We start from the raw sequence: 12,838 nt of genomic DNA, 5'->3' as shown, positions 1-12,838 counted from the left end.
TCTGCCACGGGCGGCTCACTGACGGGTCTACCATTCATGGACCTTAATTGAGCCATTCATTGGGTCTTTCTATCGTGTGGCAAGGGTGGCAGATTCTAAGGCCACCCTTTCATCTGCCACGGGCGGCTCACTGACGGATCTACCATTCATGGACCTTAATTGAGCCATTCATTGGGTCTTTCTATCGCGTGGCAAGGGTGGCAGATTCTAAGGCCACCCTTTCATCTGCCACGGGCGGCTCACTGACGGATCTACCATTCATGGACCTTAATTGAGCCATTCATTGGGTCTTTCTATCGCGTGGCAAGGGTGGCAGATTCTAAGGCCACCCTTTCATCTGACACGGGTGGCACATTGAGGAGTCTGGTTAACATCTGCCATGGGTGCCGATGGAAGACCGCGCAACATTCAGGAAATGGCTATAAAGCTGGCTACTCAACTCACCGAGATATACATAGAGGCTGCCCCTACAACGCATACTCCTGGATCAAAGCAAACCTTGGACAATACAGAATGAAAAACCAACAATAAAACTATGCAACACCCAGAGATCCCCAGAAGCCAACTAACCACCCTGTCTCTTTTCCACAACCCCACAACTCTCTTGTACAGTATACACTCAGAGGGCTGGTGAAACAACCCACCGAAATACGCAAACCACACACCCTGCTCTAATGATGCTGCAAACCCAATATTTGCAGACAACAAACAACACAGACACTGGACACCACCATTCCGGGCACAACAAGCCCAGTGAACATAACAAAGCACACCCAGAAAGCTCACACGCACAGACACCAGTTTCTCCTAGCTCGGCACGCATCAACAGATGAGCCCAATCTCTCATATCCCTCTCTTCCTCACTAGCCAACTCCACCCACTTTTCTTAGAGACACGTGAGCGCCTGGAGACCATGCAAATGGCAGCGGTGCGCGGTATAAATCAACATACCTTACATAACATAGTGGGGCCTGCCTGATGCATGCCATGGCTGTCCCATTGAGGAGCCTGCCAGATGCATGCCATGGCTGTCCCATTGAGGGGTCTGCATGATGCATGCCATGGCTGTCCCATTGAGGGGCCTGCCTGAGGAATGCCATGGCTGTCCCATTGAGGGGCCCTGCCAGATGCATGCCATGGATGTCCCATTGAGGAGCCTGCCAGAAGCTTGCCATGGCTGTCCCATTGAGGGGTCTGCATGATGCATCCCATGGCTGTCCCATTGAGGGGCCTGCCTGAGGAATGCCATGGCTGTCCCATTGAGGGGCCCTGCCAGATGCATGCCATGGCTGTTCAATTGAGGAGCCTGCCAGATGCATGCCATGGCTGTACCATGGAGGGGCCTGCCTGATGCATGCCATGGCTGTCCCATCGAGGGGCCTGCCTGATGCATGCCATGGCTGTCCCATGGAGGGGCCTGCCTGATGCATGCCATGTCTGTCCCATCGAGGGGCCTGCCTGAGGCATGCCATGGCTGTCCCATGGAGGGGCCTCCCTGATGCATGCCATGGCTGTCCCATGGAGGGGCCTGCCTGAGGCATGCCATGGCTGTCCCATGGAGGGGCCTGCCTGATGCATGCCATGGCTGTCCCATGGAAGGGCCTGCCTGATGCATGCCATGGCTGTCCCATGGAGGGGCCTGCCTGATGCATGCCATGGCTGTCCCATCGAGGGGCCTGCCTGATGCATGCCATGGCTGTCCCATGGAGTGGCCTGCCTGATGCATGCCATGGCTGTCCCATGGAGGGGCCTGCCTGATGCATGCCATGGCTGTCCCATCGAGGGGCCTGCCTGATGCATGCCATGGCTGTCCCATCGAGGGGCCTGCCAGATGCATGCCATGGCTGTCCCATCGAGGGGCCTGCATTCCCATCGAGGGGCCTGCCTGATGCATGCCATGGCTGTCGCATGCCATGGCTGTCCCCATTGAGGGGCCTGTCCCTTTGAGGGGCCTGCCTGAGGAATGCCATGGCTGTCCCATTGAGGAGCCTGCCTGATGCATGCCATGGCTGTCCCATTGGGGAGTCTGCCTGATGCATGCCATGGATGTCCCATTGAGGAGTCTGCCTGATGCATGCCATGGCTGTCCCATTGAGGAGTCTGCCTGATGCATGCCATGGATGCCCCATTGAGCGGTTTGCCAGATGCATGCCATGACTGTCCCATTGAGGAGCCTGCCTGAGGAATGCCATGGCTGTCCCATTGAGGGGTCCTGCCAGATGCATGCCATGGCTGTCCCATTGAGGGGCCTGCCAGATGCATGCCATGGCTGTCCCATTGAGGGGCCTGCCAGATGCATGCCATGGCTGTCCCATTGAGGGGCCCTGCCAGATGCATGCCATGGCTGTCCCATTGAGAAGCCTGCCTGATGCATGCCATGGCTGTCCCATTGAGGAGTCTGCCTGATGCATGCCATGGATGTCCCATTGAGGGGCCTGCCTGATGCATGCCATGGCTGTCCCATCGAGGGGCCTGCCAGATGCATGCCATGGCTGTCCCATCGAGGGGCCTGCCTGATGCATGCCATGGCTGTCGCATGCCATGGCTGTCCCCATTGAGGGGCCTGTCCCATTGAGGAGCCTGCCTGATGCATGCCATGGCTGTCCCATTGGGGAGTCTGCCTGATGCATGCCATGGATGTCCCATTGAGGGGCCTGCCAGATGCATGCCATGGCTGTCCCATTGAGGGGCCTGCCTGATGCATGCCATGGCTGTCCCATCGAGGGGCCTGCCAGATGCATGCCATGGCTGTCCCATCGAGGGGCCTGCCTGATGCATGCCATGGCTGTCGCATGCCATGGATGTCCCATTGAGGGGCCTGCCAGATGCATGCCATGGCTGTCCCATTGAGGAGTCTGCCTGATGCATGCCATGGATGTCCCATTGAGCGGTTTGCCAGATGCGTGCCATGACTGTCCCATTGAGGAGCCTGCCTGAGGAATGCCATGGCTGTCCTATTGAGGGGTCCTGCCAGATGCATGCCATGGCTGTCCCATTGAGGGGCCTGCCAGATGCATGCCATGGCTGTCCCATTGAGGGGCCTGCCAGATGCATGCCATGGCTGTCCGATTGAGGGGCCCTGCCAGATGCATGCCATGGCTGTCCCATTGAGGGGCCTGTCCCTTTGAGGGGCCTGCCTGAGGAATGCCATGGCTGTCCCATTGAGGAGCCTGCCTGATGCATGCCATGGCTGTCCCATTGGGGAGTCTGCCTGATGCATGCCATGGATGTCCCATTGAGGAGTCTGCCTGATGCATGCCATGGCTGTCCCATTGAGGAGTCTGCCTGATGCATGCCATGGATGTCCCATTGAGCGGTTTGCCTGATGCATGCCATGGCTGTCCCATTGAGGAGTCTCCCTGATGCATGCCATGGCTGTCCCATTGAGGGGTCCTGCCAAATGCATGCCATGGCTGTCCCATTGAGGGGCCTGCCAGATGCATGCCATGGCTGTCCCATTGAGGGGCCTGCCAGATGCATGCCATGGCTGTCCCATTGAGGAGCCTGCCTGATGCATGCCATGGCTGTCCCATTGAGGAGTCTGCCTGATGCATGCCATGGATGTCCCATTGAGGAGTCTGCCTGATGCATGCCATGGCTGTCCCATTGACGAGTCTGCATGATGTATACCATGGCTGTCCCATTGAGCGGTTTGTCAGATGCATGCCATGACTGTCCCATTGAGGAGCCTGCCTGAGGAATGCCATGGCTGTCCCATTGAGGGGCCTACCAGATGCATGCCATGGCTGTCCCATTGAGGAGCCTGCCAGATGCATGCCATGGCTGTCCCATTGAGGGGCCTGCCAGATGCATGCCATGGCTGTCCCATTGAGGGTCCTGCCAGATGCATGCCATGGCTGTCCCATTGAGGAGTTTGCCACATGCATGCCATAGCTGTCCCATTGAGGAGTCAGCCTGATGTCTGCCATGGCTGTCCCATTGAGGAGTCTGCCTGATGTCTGCCACAGGTGACCCACTCAGAAATGTGCATACTGTGTTCCATTTGGGGGCACATTTACCGGTCAGCCTATTGACTGCAAAGTTGCCATATGTAGGGTGTCCCTAATGTTATCCATTGGGGGTGCATTGAGCGGGTCGTCATGGTCTGCTGTGGGTGGCAGTCACAAACAGGGCGCTGCTATTTACTGTCATGCGTGGGACATTTAGCAGGTCCCTTTAGAAGTCTGCCTCAGGTCTGCCATGATGGGTGGCACTGCTTGTTACCTGAAGCTTCAAGGAAACTAGTGTCGCTCACAGCTGAGAGATATAGTCTGGAAGCTAGCTGGCTGAGCTGTCACAGAAGCCCATTCCTTGGACAGCTGTCACAGAAGCCCATTCCTTGGAGGGAAACACAGTGGGTGGAAACGAAAGTGTCTGTGACAGAAGGGCGTTCAGGGGAAGAGCTAGTGAAGGTGTCAGATGTTTTGAACTACAACTCCCATGATCCCTTACCTTTGACTTCACTGAATAGTGCTGATGGTCACTGTAGTCCAAACCATCAGAAGAGCTGAAGGTTGCAGACCCCTGGGTTAGTGCATATCATAGGGCTATATCGACGTTTAAGGGATGCTTCTGGCAAGACTTGCAACTTCCAGGTGCAGGATAAGGGCACTGGGAGCGAGCCACACAGTCATTTGACAGTGTCCTGTGTTCAGATAATCCCAAAAGGTGAGATGGGGAGGGAGAGAATCAATTATTTTCTCTTTTTTGTTGCACGAGTCAAGCATAACTCCTTTCAACGCTCCAGAACGAGTGTGGATTGTGGAAAGACCTGCCATGAGGCCTGATTAGGCCTCGTGATGTGTCCCAGAAGGTAGCTTCATGCACTCGCTTTGGCGTTGATACGTTACAGCACAGGTTTCCTAGTGCCTGGAATCGTTGTCTGATTGAACTCGATTCACACTACACCTGTACACTACATCTATCCTCAGAGTTCAAATCGCCGTTTCTGAAAACCTTTCAATGGGCTGGTGGTGGCTCTTTAAAGAACAGATGTCATGGTTGCAATGCATTACGAGTGTGCTCGTCCTTTTTTGCATAGAGTTGCATAATAGCCTGGCAGTTAAGGGGTTAAAGGGAAGCGCCAGCATGTGGCCGCAATGCCCTGGTGATAGCACAGCCCTTTGATAAACTTGCTGAAAAGCTCAGAGCCACATGGCTTTTTTTGTCCCACTGGTGATCTCATACTTGCCAAATATCACTCTGCTTATAACAGCTAAACAAACCCACTACCCAGAGCTGCAGAATGTTTCTCCCCCACCGCAGGTCCAGTGAGGCACCTGCCGTATAGCGCTTCGGGCTGGTACTTGTAGACGCCAAGGTCACATGAGACAGTGTGGAATTCGGCACAGGGTGGAGATATTATGTTATGGCACCATGAGCCCATTTATTATTATTATTTATTTAGTTGATTTAATCAAATTAATGATTTTTACAACAGATCGAAATCAAAACGAAGTGAAGAGTCGGAGTAGAGCTAAGGACTGAAAGTTGAGGAGAGAAGAAGAAAGGGGTTTTCAAAGAGATAGAATAAACTTCAGAGTCTGTGTAATGGCGATAGTCCAGGTATTTCTTTCTCCGCTCATCAAACGTGTCCACCACGTTTCTTCATCCCTGGTATAAGATGCAGAAAGGTGTGGTAGTAGAAACTTCTCGCCTACGGCTCTGGTTCCGGGGCAATTTAAAAGAAGATGGCGAATGGTTTCTAAGTGTGTCTCGTTTTTGCAAAAACGACACGTATTTGAATTACTTTGTCCTCTGAGTTTTAAGATCTCGTTTGTCGGCAGTAGGTTCAGACGCGCTCTCAAGAACAAGTTTCTCGCTGCTTTGTTTGGGAACTTGCTCAAATAGTTCGGTACAATATTTAATTTGTTCTGATAGGAAGGCAAATGACTGACAGATTTTGCTTTAGAAGCAATGTTCAGGGTTTCGATCCAGTCAAGCTCACTGATTTTCCTTTTTATTTTTAGCGCATTGCCGATAAGATCCTGCTCCGAAGAGTTTATTTCCACGAGCTTTTTTTTGCGAGCCATTTCCCAGGATTTTAGCACAGAGGGGGAAGGTGTCAATAGTTCCGTGCGTACAATAGCTAGCACATGAGGGCAGTCCGAAAGCAGCAACTTCCTGTACAGTATCATCGATTTGATTTCCACGGTCCCTTCCAACGATAGTAGGCCAAGCTCTCTTCTGATCAAGGGGGCTGATGTTGACTTAGGGAGGCCTAGGACGGTGCGCCAGAATAAGCCCTCAAGCTTCAGCCACAGGTTTGTCGGTGTATGAGGGAGGGCTTCCGCAGCATAGGTGAGGGTTGGCACCACTTTCATCTTGTAAAATTTAATAAAAGGTAACAGGGAAAAACCACCGAACTTGTTGTCCATTGCCCGGCCTTGTGCCGCTAGGTTTTTTGTCTTGGTTATTAAGCTGCTTTGGAGGGTTGCATTTATACTTGAGCAGTCCAGAGCTACTCCCAAGTATACAATGCTTACAACTTTTTCCAGTGCTGCCCCCTCTAAGTACCAGGCAAGTTTTTCCTTAGGACGTTTGTGTTTTTCCATTATCAAGATCTTGGTTTTGGCTGTATTTATAGTTAGATCGTTTACTCTGATGTATGTCGCCAGATGGTCCAGTTGACGCTGGAGACCGATAGGAGTCAAGTCCATTAAGATTAAATCATCAGCGTAAAGTAGTCTCGATGTTTTCAACTTGCCCATAGTTGGTGGAAAAGAGCGGATTAATTTCTCCGAGGTTTTGAAATCGCCGAGGTAGGCGATGAAGAGTGACGGAGCCAGTGGGCAACCCTGTTTCACTCCGCGGTCAACTGGAATTTCAGATGATAACAGACCAGCCTGGGTAAGTCTCACTCGCATCTTTGTTTCTTGATGTAAAGCTTGAATCGGTTGGAGGAGTTCGTCCGGACATTTCCAGAGACTCAGTTTTCTCCATAGGCGCTCACGGTTTACTTGATCGAAAGCTTGCGGCAGATCTATGAACGCAAAGAACACTCGTGGGCCTCCCCCCAACACCTTACTTTTGAGTGCGCTGAGAAACATAATGTTAGTGGTTGTACCGCTGTTTTTTGTAAATCCTGTTTGGAACGGGTCCGCACATTCGGCCTCCCTCGCCCAGTCCTGGAATGTTTGTAGTAGTAAAGAACCAAACACCTTTCCAACCGTATCCAAAAGTGCGATAGGGCGATAGTTTTTTGGATCTTCTTTCCTGCCCTTCTTGAATATCAGGACTATGATAGATGTTGTCCATGAAGACGGAATTTGCCTTGCCTGTTTGCAGCGTTTGAAGATTTCACTTATCAACCCAGCCCACTGACTTGGGTATTTCTTTAGGTCGAGGTTTGTTATTCCGTCCGGGCCGGGTGCTCGCGATGGCTTTAATCTATGCAGGATTTTGAGGATCTCAGATTCCCTGCTCAAGTCTATCCATGGTGCCCGTTTAGTATTAAGTTCATAGGCACTTGATGGTGCTGGTGCTTTGAACAGGTTTGAGTAGAATGTTATCCAAGTTATTTCCCCAATAGGATTAAATGGTAGAGTCTCGTGGGGCGACAAAAAGGATCTTAAGAGTGCCCAGAATTCACGGGGGTGGTGGCCGCTTACAAGCTTCAGCATCGCTTCGGCATCCTGTTGGTAGAATTTGCTACGGTGGTGCTTAAGCCATGATTTGTAGGATTTCTTTTCTTGAGTCAAGATTGCCTGGTTTCCAGGTGAGGGAGAAGCGGCAAATTTCCTTCTAGCTTGTCTTACCGATCTCCGTTTAAGGACCAGTTCTTGACTGTATTGATGTCTAACACAGTCGTTGTTGTGTTTGAGGCCGACAAATTTAGCTCTAAAAGGAACCAAGAGAGGTTGGTAGTCTGGTACTTGCGGGTCACTCAGACGATTGTCCTCGTTTCCAATTGCCAGATATTTAGCCTGTATCTTTGAGATTGATGATTCTGAGAGTCTTAAACGATTTTGCTGGTTATTTAACTCCACTTGTGCTGGCATAACTGAGTTCACAGGCCTTGTAGTCATCCATTCCAGTACAAGCAGGTTATGGTCGCTGGCCGAAGACCTGCGTACCTCGAACGAAGTGGTCAACGCTGCCAAAAGCCTGCTTACGAAGATGTGGTCCAGGTCCGCTGAGGAGTTACCTCTTTCCCAGGTGGGCGGCCTCTCATCTCTTGGGAAAAGATCCTCAGCACAGAGCAAATCATGAGATGACATCAACGACAGCCAAGCCACGCCACGTTCACTTCTTAGAGTCGAGAAAAGAGGTAGGTCGTCGGCAGAATCACGTGGTGACCAGGTGGCGTTTAAATCTCCGCAGATGATCAGCAGGGCCTCAGGACACCCTATTCGTGCTTCATCGATTGCGTCCTCAATCAGTGCTAAGAAGAATGAATCGGTCATAATCACGGGGTTCCAATATACATTGAAGATGATTAAGGGTTGTGTTCTGGGCGTTCTCTTTTCCACCTCTGCCACACTCCAGGTAACTTCTGTGGTCAATAAGTGAGATGTCACTCTCAAAGTGTTTTTTAGGTGTAGACCGGATTGCCGTTATAAGGCCTGATGACGGTCTGCCAAAAGGTCGTTTAACAGCTGGAGCAAATGTCAAATCATATCCGTCTAAGGAGGGGCGTTCTGTCATCCAAGTTTCTTGCAAACAGATGATGTCTAAACATCCCAAGTTTACGTCTCCTTGTTTCGTTAAATGCCGGAAACCACGTGTATTCCATGACCCCAGGGAGATATTTGGTTTACCAGTTTGTTGTGTTAAGGCGAGTGGTGCGGACAAACACGCGACAAATTGCTATTTGTTCTTGTTTATCATCAGTGCGTTGGGCAACCATGCCCATTGTTCGGCTGGTGGAGCTTGTTGTTGAGATTCATGGGTGCCGGATTTCTTGCCCTCCGGTACTTGATGTATGGTCTTTACAATTCTCAACCTGGGCCCTTGAGGGCATCTTCCTGTACCCAAAGGATCGTTTAGGGCAATTCCGTCTATCTTTGTTGCCATTTTAAGACGCTGGCTCTCCTCTTTACCAATGGGATTCCAAAGGGAAGACCGGGGGGAGACCATCTGTAAAGCTGGTTCATTGTATGTACAAATTTGTCGGAATCCTCTCTCCTTGCCAGGTTGAGAGCACGATTGTGGTTTATTACTTTTCGCAACTACAGTGCATGATGTGGCTGGATTTGTTGATTCTGCAGATTTGGTGGGAGGGGTAAATAGTACACTCTCTTCCAATTCGAACAGGTCAAAGCCCATTTTTAATAGTTGTTCCGCCGCCTCTGAGATTCTCACTTTAGCCCAATTCGTTTGTACGTGCAGATAAGCGCATGCCATTTTTCCTTGGTGAAAAGGTTCGACCCTGGTAAGGTCGTTTGATTCGATTTTCCTGAGCGATGGTATACATTTGAGCAGTTGTAGCAGGTAGCTTCTATTTAATATCAGGTAATTTCTGTTATTTGGCAGCTGTTCGATTTTGAAATTTCGTTTTGACTTAGAAGCATGTGCCGTTGACCCTTGTCCTTTGTTTACAACAGGTTTGGAGAGGTGCAGCTTTTGCTTGTCTTTCGTATTTGTAGCTGGGGAAAGTCGATTTTCCGCAAACCATTTGTCCCGGGTGGCGTACACCCATTTAGTTATAGACGGGGAACGGGATCTTGGAGGGGAGTCAGGTCTTCTTTCCCCCGGTCTTAAGCGAGGATTTTCAAAATTGAGCTCTTCCCTTTCCGCTTCTTGGAAGTTAGTATGGTGCCTTTTGGGGCTGCTGTCTTGCGACGGTCCCGCCCCACAGCTACACTTTTTTTGAAGCTTCTTACAGCGACTTTCCAGAGTACAAAAGGGCGGGGGCTCCTTGTCCATATGGCGAGAATTATTTGGTGATTCTTGATCATCAGAAAGTGTGTAAACACTACAGTTCAGTAAGTCCTCGTCAATCGCATATTCTGATTCCTTATTTACGGGAGCACTGTCTAGTTCATTGTGCCCCGACATCAGACTTGGAATTTCCCGTTCAGCCACTGATTTTGGTGTTTCGCAGTTGAGGGGGGTCTCGGACCCGCGGTTCATTTCACCTTGGTCTTTCGCCGATTGTACTTTGTTAATGGTCGGTTGGGGGGGAAAGAACTTTATAATCGTTTGCTTTTGGGTCATAGGATGACCTTTTGTTTCAAAAGTAGCCTCCTTTACTTTCCTGTCCGGGACATGCCCCTGGTCTGTAGTGATTTCATCCGGTTTATCACATATTGCTCCGTTTCCCTTGGCCTTAGTGGACTGTGGCTTGGGCGGGGTCAGTCCCTCACACCGGGGCACGTAGCTGACAGTTGTTCTCGGTTCATCAAGTTGAGGTTGCGGGCTTGGGGCCGGGGTCTGGGAACTAGCATCCACCAGGGGGCCTTTCGTTGGTTGCACTGAAGACTGACCGAACTCCTCATCTTTGGTGCCCTTTTCCATTTTGCTGTTCAGAGCGTTGATGTAGCCTTCCAAAAAAATTAGACGGCTATTCATCATCGCTATAATGGAGGTGTGGTCTCTCATTGAGTCGTTTATTGACTCATATAGTTTACAAAATGGAGCCATGGCCAGGGTTACAGTTGACATAATAAGTCTTAGGTCCGTTTTTTTAGGCGAGGTGTCTTTTGTGGACTTTCCTCCATTCTCGTTTGAATGTAAAGGGCTCGTTAGGCTAGATACCGTTTGGGTGCTCCCATGCTGCTGGACAATAAAAGGACCATGAGCCCATTTATCCATATCCTTGGTTCTAGCCACGGCCCAGGTTGCATGTTGCTTCTCCCCCTCTGGCACTGCCCCCCTCCTCTACTCTTCCTACCTATCCGAGATCCTGTGCTACCCCGGAACCCTGCTTGTAACCCCCTGGGAAAATCCCCTCTGTACAGTCTCCGTTGCTTCCCAGGTAGGCCCCCGCTTTATTAATAATATTAAATTATTAGTTAGCATGCAATAAGATTGCACATGTAAATATCACTGATAATCATACTCACGGAGCCTATGCATCTGTTAACTATCCTATGTCTGTAAATTTGCTCAATATAATATATGCCAAACCTATGTTTTCTATTGTTGACTGTACAGCATTACCTGTTTTCCAGCGCCCAGATGGCCACGGGTTTGGCGCGCTCTATGAATGTTAAATAAATACATACATTCATGATTTCTTCTATTTTAAGTTTACAGACTTTCTACCTATTCATCATACCCAGATAGATGCCTGCAGCCTTGTGCCATTGGCTGGTTCTTGGTCTTTAAATGTCTGGTCCTTGAATGGAGGTGCATCTTGATCTTTCTGCCTCTCTTGTGAGGTCGATACTGTGCCTGAGGGTCTCTGAACTTCTTGTTGTGAAGTTCTGCTGGTCTAAACCCTTCCTCCCTTATCAGACACCATTTTACCCTTCATTGGCTTTGGTATGTGCTCCCTACCCTATGTGTCCAGAGAAGGTTTTGTTACTGCAAAGAAGGGTAGATCCTTTTTGCCTAGATCCAGGGGAGGAGAAGACACATTGTGTGCAGATCCTGACAGTCTTACAACTTATTACAATTACCTTTTGTTATGATGTGTAGTGACCACACAGAGTTATTGTGATTGGCCTGCTTGAAATGGTTCTGTGAAAACTCCCTGGCCTATGAAAGAAGGGCACTTGTTTATCATTGGAAACTTCAATAAAGTCTGAATGAGCGAGGCAAGTCCTTCCTTGAGGTTATGTTTCCTGGCCGAGTTGATGCGACCCTTCCTTGCATCATACCTACCGCAACCTTTGAGGGGAAAGGTTTGTCTTTCCGGAATGACAGCAAGTACACCCCTCTCCTTCGCAAGAAGTGGGAAAAGGTTCCTCATACTATGGTGGTCCACCAACACACTAATTGTTCAGCAAGAAATATCTGTCTGTGCTTGTGGCCACATGCCCGTGGGGAGAAGCCCCAGCATGTCCACTTACTAGTGGCCAGGTCAGTCCCTCTTGTTGGCAGATGTCGAGTTGATTTACGAAGCCTCCCTGACCCTGAAATGTCTGGGTACTTCTCTGGATTGGAAGCAGCCTACTTTGGCATCGCGTGGAACCCCCTCGTGGAATGGTGAGCCTGCAAAGACCATCTTTCAGAGCACTCACCCTAACACATTCCAAGTATGGCGGTCCGGAAATAAGGGTGCCGGTACGTTGCTACCGGCACCCTTATTTCCGGACCGCCATACTACAAGAATGCCGGTAGGGGCCACGGATCCCACAACAGACCTGACCTGCCGGGAGTTCAGGTCCCTACCGGCATGTCTCTCCCTAAAGCACCGGCTGTGACACCATTTCCATGGAGTCCTGCAGGACTCCATGGAAATGGGGATTTACTGTTCCCACCTCCTGCCATAATACCCCGGTGGCACCTGGAAGTCAGGCGGCGGAAACAGTATTACGGGGTTGCCGGTAATCCTCTGTCTACCGATGGGTTTTCCGGCAACCCTGTAATGAGGCACCGTGTGTCTCTTTGTAGATCATTATAGAGTGCTTTTCTCATGCTTGCTGCTGTCCTAATCATGGTCCTTTGAGACCCAAACACATCTAGATGCTGTCCTGGTAGTGAGGAAATCTCTGTTATCTGGACATTATCCCGTAAGTAGAGCTTTCTTACATATAGTTACTGGTGCCCTACCACCACTAACTCCAATGTGAGGGAAGGAGTTGGTCTGTAATCCCCAGTGACATTTGAGGAGGTTCAAGGGTGCTCCTCCTTAAAAGGGAAGTTCTCTCAGGAAGTTTATTGGCCCAATCGATCAGCATGTATTTTTGGGCATACATCGATCAATCCTAAAAAACATTCCAATGCATCT

This window comes from Ambystoma mexicanum, chromosome 2q (genome assembly GCF_040938575.1).
Source record: "Ambystoma mexicanum isolate Mex_15411 chromosome 2q, UKY_AmexF1_1, whole genome shotgun sequence".
NCBI classification, from domain to species: domain Eukaryota; kingdom Metazoa; phylum Chordata; class Amphibia; order Caudata; family Ambystomatidae; genus Ambystoma; species Ambystoma mexicanum.
This window is presented reverse-complemented; position numbering follows the sequence as displayed.